At 32.6% G+C, this 13136-nt stretch overlaps 1 protein-coding gene across 1 annotated transcript in view; it reads left to right on the forward strand.

Annotated features, from left to right (window-relative positions):
- Positions 1-13136, forward strand: part of LOC143913737 (very long chain fatty acid elongase AAEL008004-like) — a 77596-nt gene that overhangs the window by 9613 nt on the left and 54847 nt on the right. Inside the window, exon 2 of the mRNA XM_077434846.1 lies at positions 515-622. The gene's annotated coding sequence lies outside the window, so the exon portion shown is untranslated. The remainder of the gene's footprint in view (positions 1-514; positions 623-13136) is intronic.

The raw sequence follows: 13136 nt of genomic DNA on the forward strand, positions 1-13136 counted from the left end.
TCGTTTGAAAATCATTTATTCTGAGTACGATCTGTGGTGCTGCTGGTCAGACTTGGATATTGGTGATTCCAAGTTTATCGTTTCCTATCAGAATTTGCCAATTTATCTGATTTCATTGTTGAAACGGTTCCTCCACCAAATTGTCAAAAACCATCCTACGCACTATGTCACCAATATTTGAATATGATTTTAAAATTAATACAATTTAATTAGTACAAGTTAATTATAGATATCACTCAGGGGAGATCCGTAATGACATCATGGGTATTTTTTTTAATAAAAAGAACATAAAACCGTTTGTGCTAAAACTAATTGGGTGATTAATTTGAACATTGAAGGTTAATCTCAATCAAACAATCGTCAGAGAGTTAAACTCTAATTTTATTGATATTGCTATAAGTGTCTTATGATTATGAATTTGATTCCGATGTTTTAATGGGTTTATTTAATTTGATTATAATCCAACTGCAATCTTGTCTTCGTCTTTAATTTTTTTGTATTATTAAAATTTCAGAGCGCCTGTGTGATATTCGAAAAAGCATGATAGTTCGGCTGGACTAAACGGACGTGCTAAACGATCATACGGAGCGTGTGCGACGCTCTTTATCGCACAAAACACAGGGTGAGTCATCAATATATTACTGTCATAATGTTCAATCGGAAAAATATCTTTGCTGTATATTTTTTAATGCTGTATGTTTTTTAATTTTACTATTAAAAAATCATTCACCAAAGATACTTCGAATACATTATATTTTTTCTTTTGTTTCAATTATTTTTATAGTATTGCGATTTTATTCGACGTATATATTATTTTATCAAAAAAAAAAAGCTCCGTACAAAAGAGGATGCAATTTATTATATTACATTACATTTAATAAAAGGCTTGTATGCCATTTACAATAAATTGTAGAAGCTATAGGAATACCATACATATTACACATTTATCAATGTACATATGTAAGAATTTATTTTTAAAAAATTGCCAAGTCAAGGCTTCATTATTATTATAAACATTTTATTAGTTTCACTGAATACATGTATGTATATCCGTGATGTTATACCGGCATACGGGGATTAGCCCACATCATAGTAAGCAAATGTCTGCGACATAACACTAGAATAGTTAAATCGACAACAACATCAAAATTTAATCACAATTGACTGTCAGATCGACGTGATGACTGCTGGCTTATGGTGAAAACATTCATGCCACACGTTCGCATCTTCAAATTTTACGTGGTTGAAAATTTAAAGCTAGAGCTCGGTTAGTCATCGGTATAATGGTCACAAAAAAGGAGCCGAACAAAAAAAAAATGGGAATTCATGGGCCGAATTAGGCTCCATGTTTTTCGGGGAGTTATTATAATTTATAAAATAAAAATTGTATTATAAACAAGAAGGGAGCATTATATGTTGGTTCTAATTATTAGTACCAAATCAATGGACATCTATTATTAGCGTTGAATCCTTTCGATGAACCGCTGGGACCAAAATTCTCTCTGACTAATTAAAAAAAAAAGTCATGTGCCAAACACTTGTTTAGGCTGATAGTGGAAGAAGAGAACGTTGTTTGCTATATTACCGCTAGCCTTTAAATGGTGTTTATGTTTAATTAATTGATTGAATTGTAGGAAAATATTAAATGAAAAGCCGAAAAAAATTGATAAAAGTAGCAGAATTGATAAAATAATTTGATAAATAGATGCGTACGTGTTTGTTTCTAAAAATAAATCTGTCATTGATCATCGTAATATAAAGGCGGTCAGCCGAGTGATGTAACCTCAAAAATGTCGAAATATGTACGGTGTCAATGATTCAGCGTTGAATAAATCTCATTTAAATACCGACCAAACGTTTATCGGTACGTAAATGATAATATTTTAATAAAATAAGCCGCATGGAGTATTTTTAATTATATATGTACATACGTAGTAATTTTTATTGATTATTAAAATTTTAATGAAATTTACTATTTTCAAACATATTCTTATAAGTCAACTCCGAATAATCCTGACTTATTTATATGGAACGAACGCAATTTAATATTCCATTATCAATTTATAAATTATATTTCCAGTAAATTGTGAATTACTTAATATGTACCGTTACTTAATATGTATATATACATATGTGTGATGTGAGTGTACATATGTATGTACATACATAAATCGGTTCAGACATTTTATAAAAAAAAGTCGATTGTTTGTGACTTATCTTTTGTACGTTCATCATTATCTAGATTTAGTCGAATTTATATATCGATATCTTACACAAATCTAAAGATATCATCTCAGTAACATGTATTAAGATTGTCTACGATCAACTCTCGCGCGAAGATAATAATCAATAATGATAACGCATATTCCATATCGAACGTTACTTCACCTATCGCTACGGTGACCATATTTTTCTGGAGAAAATAAAGGACATATAAAGAATCATTTTATAACATAAAAAAATGCTTAAGTTTATAACATTTATTATAAAATATATGCATCCAAAATTTAGAATTTAAACCAATCGCATTTATTACATATTATTGAAATGTAAAACACATTTACGGCTCGGATTAGTACGCTTAGCTAAAAAATATTGAGAAAATAAAACAATCCTTATAAACGTGATAAAGTGAAAATTTAGCGAAATAAGCTCATTACTTCACGAAAAAAATGTAAAATCAAAAAAACTGTAAAAATTGCGCATTTTTTGAAGACTCATCTAATATATAATTTCGTAAGGGACTTTGTAACTATGTATGTAAGGTTTGTTGGGAACATCTAAAACAATTTAAACATCTAAATTTAAATTTTTTTTTCGATTCAAATAAATTTAATAAAAAAACAAATAAATGTTTACTGATAGATTGTTTTGCCATGTTAAAAATTTCTTCTGACTACAAATCGTAAGTGAAAGTATAAAGTGGCTGGTAAAAACACTAGTATCTATTGGGTTAAAGTTATTAACTATTGATGAGTATCCGCTCCCGTAATTTTTGCTTTATTTTTTTATTGCTCAGTTTATACAGGTTTGATTAAATTTCATGAATTGCATCTTTACACATTTCGGCGTTAGTATTTTAATTGACAGTCGATATTACAAAATAAAGGAGAAAAGGGTGATTTTAGAAAATATATAATTCGAAAGGAGTAAAATAAAGAACTGTCCACTTAAATAAAGGACGTATAGTTAGCGTATCTATCACCGAATTAGTGATGAAAGGAACGATTTGTGTGGCATTGCTTGGTACCAAATTGGAAGAGTTGGATATTTATATAACAAAAAAAAAATGATTTCAAAACATTTTGTGTCGATACCGATTTAAAAATGTGAGAAAGAGTTCAGGTACCGAATGTAGCATGTCAATATTGAACTTCAATGACTAGATGAAATGACCTACCGGCATGACGTTTTAATTGGTCGACGCCCTTTGTCCTCCCACGGGGCTTACTACACCTATCGTCACGTAGCTGCGGTTGAGAAATTCCGGTGAGGACATCTCGGCCACGAAGATGGCCAGTCGGCCGGCAGTCCATCGTCACGTTGCACCAATAGTCCGCATCCTGTGTACTAAGTGACTGACTGTCCGGTTGCGTCACGTGACGTCAACACTACATATGCCAAATCGAGCTGCTACTGCTTCTGCTGTGTGACGACTGTGACTACCCTCATATGAGGCCGTCGTCCCTTGGGTATTAACTGATGGGACGACGGCCTCATATGAGCCGCCATTGCCTTCGGTAATTTTCGCCAGTTTTCTTCTGGGTTCAATAAAGTTCTGGAAATACCTGCCGCATATCAACAGCATCATCATTTACAGGCATTCACCATCCATTGTTGGATGAAGACCTTTCCAACACGCTTCCATTCGTTTCTGTTTTGTGCAACTCGCATCCACTTTTCTAATTTCATCCACCCATCCTCCATGCAGCCTTCTTTTCACCCTTTAACAGCCTCTCGAGTACCATTATAGTACTTATTTCGTCCACCTTCGTCCATTATTCAAGATAAATGACCCGCCTATTTACATTTCAATTTCTTCATTCTCTCTACTACAGAAGTATGTATGTCCACTACCCCTGTCATACATACTTCTTTCCCACGCATTCCGTTTCTTATATCTCCTCGTCATGCCAAACATACAGCGTTCCATACTTCTTTGAGTGCATTGGACTCTGTGTAACATCTCGGCGTATAATTTCCAAATTTCATACGTCGTTTTATCGAGAAAAAGTGATCTTTTTTTATTTAACACTTTCCACACTCTAATGGATAGCGAGTGACCAGGGCTATTATTTTTTTTTAATTTCTCCAAATATGCTTAATGCAGGGTATTAATATTTTATTTATTCCTCATCAAAACCTCTACGATTCTAATTATGTCATTATGGAATGAAATCATTGAGCGATATCAACAGAAATAATTATTTTGCTAATTAGAAATAATTATTTTGCATCTGTGAGCAACACACGTTGCTCATAGATGCGAGACAGGGGGGAAATTCAGTACGTGCCGCGCTTAACGATCAGTGTGAGAATGATATCAGCCGTTATTTTTTTTTCATTACTTGCACTTATTTTATATTATTCCAAGATTAATACACGAATAAATGATTTTATTTATTTAACCTCACAGATTTTGTATTATTTTAACTTAAAACACACATTTTAACTGGACGCTTGGCGTCCAGCACAGAGGCTAGCGGATTTTTTGTCACAGTAAGGCAAGTGTAAAAAGCGAAGTTAATGCGCCCAAATGCACTTCATTCTACTTTCGGAAATCTCTGTATTTGAATACAAATTAAATATTTTTACTACATAGCTTTGATGATTTATATATTCAATAATTTATAATTTATTTATACTAAATATGTAGCTTTGACAATTTATACATTTATACATTTTATACATTTCATACATTAAAAATTTATACATTTTCCAACTTGTATGTATTTGAAACTTCCATTTCGAAAACTTTAGTGAATATACAAATTCTATTACTATTACTATTCACATAAATAAAAAATAATAATAAAGGAATTAATAAAAAATAAATATGTATATACAGTATTATTAGCTTTTACTACTGCCCAATTTTATTCATTAACTTTTCAATGGTACAATTGCAATTACACCCGTCATTTTTGACGGGCGTAGCTCATCAGTCTACGCTAGTTATTGTTGAAATTAATATTGACATTGATCAATTGAATCATGATAATTCGGCCTAATGCTCGTTGACATTTTGAACACGATAAATCACTTTGATTTTAGCGATTTCATTTTTTTTCATATGTAGCACTATATCAGTATGTACATACATATTACTATGTAGAAATAATAAGCTCATTCAAGTAATATAAATAATCATTAAAATCGCATTCGTATACATATGTATGTATATACTGTATACTAGTGGTGCTACTCGGCTTCGCTCGGTTACGCTTTTGACGATCTCTTCCGTTTTAACTTGAAATTTAAATGCAGTCTAGTAGTGAGAACACCGTCGAACCATGATAAAAATCTTCATTTTATTAAATTTATATTTAAATCGAAAAAAAAAATTATTTAACGACCAACCAATCACAAACGTCTTTGACCAATCCAGCCAATCAGAAACGACTTTGATGACAGGCAATTACAGGAAGCCGTTTCAGTTTTATACATATTATGTATATGTACATATATGTATAAGATGTACTTATTCGCAGGCCACCAACTTCAACCATTTGCATTTGTATAATGTCCATATGCATACATACATACATATTACAAATAGTCAAAGAGGCGATTGCAACAACAGGTTTTAAACACCCTTGTTTTATTTATGTATGCACACTGGAAACGCAACAATTAAAATGACCAAAGTTGGTCAAGTGCAACCTGTCCGAAAAAGCGTTTCAAGTTCAAAACCGACAACAATGCACGTGTCATAATACCATACGTTTTATTGTCACTCTTATGATCGTCCACAGTATTAAATCGACATTTCTCAATAAACGCACACACATTCACACTCGACATACATTGAATTTTCGATAGATCATTGCGACATTGTATGTTTGTACGTACTGCAGATAAAATAAGAAAAAAAATCTCAAGACGATTTTGCACTATTCGAAATGTTAGTCTATTAGCAATCGTTCCCTCATTTTATAATATTATTGCATACTACCATTTTTTGAGTATTCAAAGTTCGGGTGTTAGATCGTAAATTCGTAACTTGGTTAGTTGATGTGCCAATTATTGACGTATTGCTGCATTGATCGACTTTTTTTTATATGTACATACGCAATGGGAATTTATTTTCGACACGAATCTTTCATAACTGACTTAGTGGTCCACATGCGAGTGTACGAAATTAACCTTTTCCGTGCCGTTAAAATTGAAACAGGTAAAATTAAGCTCATTAGTGGACGACTATGGTACTCGGTAACTTTAAGTGCCGAGTCGTGAAACTGACTGTATTAAACAGCATACTGTCTGCTTAATTGATATAAAATTTGGTCGACGAGTGCTATTATGTATATTAATCAGGAAAAAAATAGACACAGGTTCATATTATAATCTCGTAAGAAGTGGTTCTAAGAAGAAGATAATTGGCGACGAATGTATTAAGGTCCGTTTATATTATTCATTACAACACGTCAACAGCTCGGCACAGCACTGCACGGAAAATACTATTTCATACTGTAACGTGGGAACATGAGAGAGAGAGAGAGTGTCTACTGCTTAATTGCATTCTTGGGTGAACAATAAAGACCCCGGATTAGGCTAACGGGACTCAGTAAGCGCCCGAACAAAAGATACGCTGGAGTTCTCATAGACCTAGGCGAGTGCATGCGTAAAAAATGGACTCGCCAGGGTAGACCTTTGACAAGTGCCTAGACAATAGACACATTAATGGATCGTAGAAGTTATGCTGTGCAACTTGTCTTTTATAAGGAGGTACACACGGTAGAGCAGATTATTCTGGAGTGAGCGGTGGATCCGTGTGGACCTCTTGCATCGTTGAATAAATGCTGTAAAGCTACTTTGGCCTTTCATTTGGATTCTGAACCCACCCTTAAAATACATATACAGCACGGCCCATTTTCGGCACGTCAATACTTATTTTGGATGACTGCAAGGCAAAATCGGCTTATATATACATTAAAAAGCGCGACGATACGGTGGCATATTGTTTGCGTCCTTATCGTTGAGTCAATGTCGTCACAATATGACGTTTCCGAAAATATGTATATGCGCATGGTAGCACTTTCGTTAGTACGGGTGCACTAGCCACTATGACGCCACGTTGTGCGTCAATATTTCCATAGTGGCTTAATAAAATCGATACGTTTCCGTGACATGTACTGCTGTGTAATATGAATAGATCGTGTCGGTTACTGCTCCTTCGGATACGTCACGTACACATTACGGGAGATATCAGTGTATCCATATAAAATGTACTAGAGAATATTTTTCGTACTGCCGTTGTCGGCTGTATATTTCATTAATAAAATAATATGGATGCAATTTAAAACAGACAGTTTCATAATCATAGATCGGGTGCATGTTGGAGCGACGCGACGCGATGTGACGCGTCGCATCGCGAACTGTAATAATTTAATTTCAGTATGAAACCGACTATACATATTTATATTATATGATGAGCTCTGAACAAAAAAAAATGTTGTTTATGTACATAAATACAGCCTTTCTTTGATTAAAGACTTGCCACTTTATCAATATATGTACATATGTATGTATGATGTAAATATGTATATGTTCGTGAAATTGTATTTGAATCAGAACAAATAAACACAGATCAAAATTTCAAATCCCGTTAGTCATTTTTTATCCAAAATTCAGATGTGAATTTTAGCATGGAACTAACTATATTTAGCGTAGTATTTTGCGAGGATATCAAGCCTTCTTGATTAATTTGTAGTATGCTACACGATAAATACGATTCTAAATAGTTTAAGTTTAAATTAAGTCTGATCAAAGATGTCTGTTACATAGATATTTGATAAAATTAGCGTAAAATTAACTTGACGTACATATGCATGTATCTATCCAATACTCTTTGTGCATAGTGACAACTACGCATAGGCTATGATTTGGCCACAGCACTTCAATAATAATTGGGCCATGAATTTCACCAATATATTTCTTTATTTAATCTATTAGTGAATTTAAACCGTATGTGAGAAAGTATAAAAGTATGCAATATTAAATTTTTATGAGTGAAAAAAGTTACTCTTATAACTGTTTAGCCTGTGATCTGAGAAGGAGCCTTAGAAATACGTGTTTTGATAGCAAGCTGTCATCGCTTTAAACTGACACAAGATTCCGATGTAATTTTTAATGAGTTTGTTGATTAAGCTCCTTTAGCTTGGTGTCGGAGACATTAAATTACTTCAATGTTAGCTAGCCAGTAAAATACAAAATCAACCTGAAGAGTGGAAGTGGTTCAAAATCAGATCACAATTTTTTCACTGGCAGAAGTGTCACTGAACTAGCAGAGTGAAGCTAATAAAAAGCTTGTAAAAAAAATAGACGTACACAGGTCAATTTTTAATATGATTCGAAACCGACTGTAATAAACATATCAACACTGCTGATTCATAGAAATTGAGCATTTACGACCGATTACTATCATACATACATACATACATACATATATACAAATATTTTAATGTAAAAAATAAAAATATTGCAGATTAAAACCATAAACTCTGATTTTTTTATACTAGACACAACTCGTAGAAAATCCAGCAATCGAATCAACTGCAATAAACTGAACAACACATAATCATATCAATGATTAAAGAATGACCTTCGCAATCGACGATTGCCTTATGATATTTATACTCAAAATTAAACTATGTAATTGACTGCAAATAAAATAGCAATACATTGCAATCATGATCAAATTTAAACATTCAAACAACTAAACCAGGGTTGAAAGCCTACATATACGCACAAGGCTTAGGACCATAATGTGTACTTAAGCCGATTTACATATTATCTACCTGATTGAAGGTAACCTATTTGCTCTTTTAAAGAGTGGAATTGGACAAGGATGCCAAGGATTACCAGACCTTTTGCTTAAACGACTGGCTACTTTATAACTGAATGAACTTGACACAACGTCTCGGAAGACTTCTGGGTTAAATCTGTATCAGACATAATCCCTATCTATATTAATACGAGTTCAGAAAATCATCCATAGTGAAATAGAGCACGCACTGGCCGTTGCTTATCAATTGTTCATATGTACATACAATACATATATCCCGGTCGAATTGTATTCCGTTGTTAAAATTTGCGCAAGGTCGTGCAATTTTCTCGACCGATGATTATTCGATCCAAGGCGAACGACATGATGATATGTGATGTACATATTTGTCACCGAGTATTCATCTCTTGGTGGAGATCAGCCGGTTGACACCTGTTGGATAAGAATCTCGCCCGAAAAGATGTTGTTACGCAAGTCTCAAGTTGCAACCGTTCGTTTTAGTAACGTTACTTGTTTGGACGACGACCTTTATCGGAAAAAAAAGAAGAATGACGACACTGATATAAGACGTCTTCAATAACGAGAGAATCGACGGGTATTACGAGCTAGTTTGTTTATGTGTGTGTGTGAGGTTGCACATTGATTTGTAGACGGTTGGGCACGGATTACGGTGTAATGTTGAATGGTTCATTGTTTGATTACAATTAGATATTTCTTTCGTGTGTTTGTACAGCGTTTTATTCTTACAATGTGTGAACGTTTTATTCTACAGGTGTTTGGATATCAATTTTCATAGTTCGAGACTGCTTACGTGAGGTCATGACCCCTCAACGAGCACAGTCTGAAGAAATAATATATATGTATGTACTAGGTACATATTATATAGGTCTTATACTAGTGTTTTTACCCGGCTTCGCTCGGTATGTGTAATATAAACCGCTTAAGAGGGCTGGACACCAGCGCCTTGTCCATACAAACGTACTATACTCCTCCCTTCCTCAATTATGGCACCAGATAAATTATTTTTTAATATGCTATGGATATCTACCATTGGGGTGCATCTGTCGTTTTATTTTTTTGATTAATTATTTTTTATAGGAGCTAGGAGCCGCCAAACATCTATAAAATCGCCTCTTTTTTACACCCACGAAAAGAGTCCAGTGTGGTTATTTAACGGTCGATTTAAAAAAAAATACGCCGATAGTTGCACATCTTTTTCATATCGATGATGAAATTTTTTTAAAAATTGGTCCAGTTTTGGAGGAGAAAATAGGAGAATACGAAACCTCGATTTTGTCGATTTAAAATACGTATTATCTGGTAGAAGCGCAACTGTCGCATTCACTCAATATATACATATATATATATATTGATATATATTGTCGCATTCACTCAATATATACATTCATTCAATATATATATCGAAGAAAGGAACGGTAAAAAAATTAAGATTTCAGGTGTACAGCCCTCTTAAACATGGCCAATCTAATAGTAAACATTTTATTAAATTTATTGGAATGGTTTTATATTATTTAAATTTATTTGAATATTCATTTGTTTTTATTAAACTGAACGTCACGGATTTTACGAATCAAGGAAATATTCAAACATACGTACAAAGTCTCTTTCGAAATTATATATTGGATATGTTTAGATTTTTGGTGAAATTTTATATATTAGAGATATTTCTCGAAATTAAAAAAGTGGACTTATGCCACATTATGTTATAACGGCACATATAATAGTATCAATACGTATATGTATGTACGTATATGTTGGGTTCGCGAAGTCCTTTTTGCAGAACTACATATGTACATATGTGTTCGCCAAGTGAGCTGTTTTTGGGCGTAGTTTATATTTTGGGTGTGAACCTTTTTTTTACAAAGCTATTTATGTTTAAGACTATGTTTCACTTCGCTTATTGGTCTGACGCTATTCCTACATTATACCGATCGTTTTGAAACTTTGTCATTTTGCGCGGTTTGGTCAACGATAGAAATTTAAATCGCTTCCGCCAGTACGATGGTGAAAAATAATCGTAATAAACACGTTTAATAATCCAAAAATTTTGTTGCTGATAACTCAGCTACGCCAGTGGCCAGTAGCCTTATATGTTTGACTTTCCGCCACCCACTCGTATTGTTAGATTTTATTTCAACTAATAAAGGACGAATAATAGTGACGAATAATGAGAAATTATAATATTTCTTACATACACACTACACACACACATATATATATATATATATATATATATATATATATATATATATATATATATATATATACATATATACATATACATATATATATATATATATATATATATATATATATATATATATATATATATATATATATATATATATATATATATATATATATATATATATATATATATCTTGTTGCTATTATAAGTCTAACTTATAATAGCAACTTTCAATTTTGACAATTCTTGGCTCATCTTATTGTTGTGCATTGACCATAATATTTGGACTCGTGAATGATTCGCACCGTTACCTGAAAGGTGAAAGTATTTAAATAGTTGCACAAAAACATAAGATAATTGCACACCAAAACATGGATCAGAGATTTGATCTCAAAATGATCGAACAATGTGTTTTGCCAGTAATGAAGTCCAATGCACTCAAAGAAGAATGGAACGCTGTATGGAATAAATTAACTATGAAGATTCTGTATATTTGGAGAAATAAAATAAAATATAATATAACATGTGCCTCTCTCGTATCTGTGAGACACGTGTACAAGGGGTTTCCTGCAAACATAATTATTTCTGTTGATATTGATCAATGTTTTTATTTCGTAATAACATAATTCGAATCATAGAGGTTTTGATGAGGAATAAATAAAATATTAAGACCCTGCATTCAATATATTTAGAGAAATAAAATAAAATATATGGCCTTGTCACTCGCTATCCATCACAGTGAGGCAAGTTTTAAATCAAAAATATCATTCTGTCTGAAGAAAAAGATCTTCGATCGATGTGTTTTACCAATGATGACGTTTGAAACTTGGACATTTTAGTCCAATGCACTCAAAGAAGTATGAAACGCTGCATGTTCGACATGACGAGGATAGATAACAAACGGAATGCTTGAGTGAGAAGTATGACAAGGGTAGTTGACATAGTAGAGATAGTGAACAGATTAAAATGGCAATGGGCGGGTTAATCAACTAGAATTATGGATGAAAGAAGTGCTAGAATTGTACCCGAGAGAATGTTAAAGGGTGAAAGGAAGGCCGCATGGAAGATGGGTGGATGACATTAGAAAAGTATGTGTGGTGAGATGAATGATATTTGCGCAAAATAGAGATGAATGGAAGCGTGTTGCTTATGTATTCATCCAACAGTGGATGGTGAATGGCTGTAAATGATGTAATGACATTTTCTTATCAATCAATATTTTCGTACATTTCCATACGGAATGAATTAATATGTATGTATTTACATATATATTCATATATGTATGTTATGCTGATTACAATAAGCGGCGTATATCCGAATATGTTATTATCGTCGACTAATCTGATCGTACGCTTGTTCAAATATCATAAAATTTAATTTATATGTGTATGTACATATGTATGTTATTTATACACAGTTGTAGGCAATGAATTATACTTATGTGGAGCATTATTATTAGGTACGAATAACTTTCGAACGAGAGTTTCTCAATATATAATTAAGAGTTGAACCAAATGAAAACGTTAACAATTTGACAAAACCATTATCAATTATTCAATCGATTTCAATTGAAACATTAATATACATATGTATAAACATATAGGTAGTATATTTGTATTGTATAAAATTTTTAAATTGTATTTTTAAAACGTAAAAGAAATTCGTTTAAATTATTTTTTGTTTTTTGCTCAAATAATAACGGCATATTCCCATAGAATGTGTGAAATATTGAAAAAAAAATCGCAAAAAAACGAAGGAAAACATGTTCGGGGCAAATTTTTTTACTTTACTTTCAAACATATGTTTTTATGATCTACGATGACATGTGTTGTATGTAACGTATTCAATTTGTTCACTTAAAATACTTTTTTTTGTATGTAGGTATTTAGGTATATCTATAACGAAACCAGATAACCATAT

This window comes from Arctopsyche grandis, chromosome 1 (genome assembly GCF_051622035.1).
Source record: "Arctopsyche grandis isolate Sample6627 chromosome 1, ASM5162203v2, whole genome shotgun sequence".
Classification (NCBI taxonomy): domain Eukaryota; kingdom Metazoa; phylum Arthropoda; class Insecta; order Trichoptera; family Hydropsychidae; genus Arctopsyche; species Arctopsyche grandis.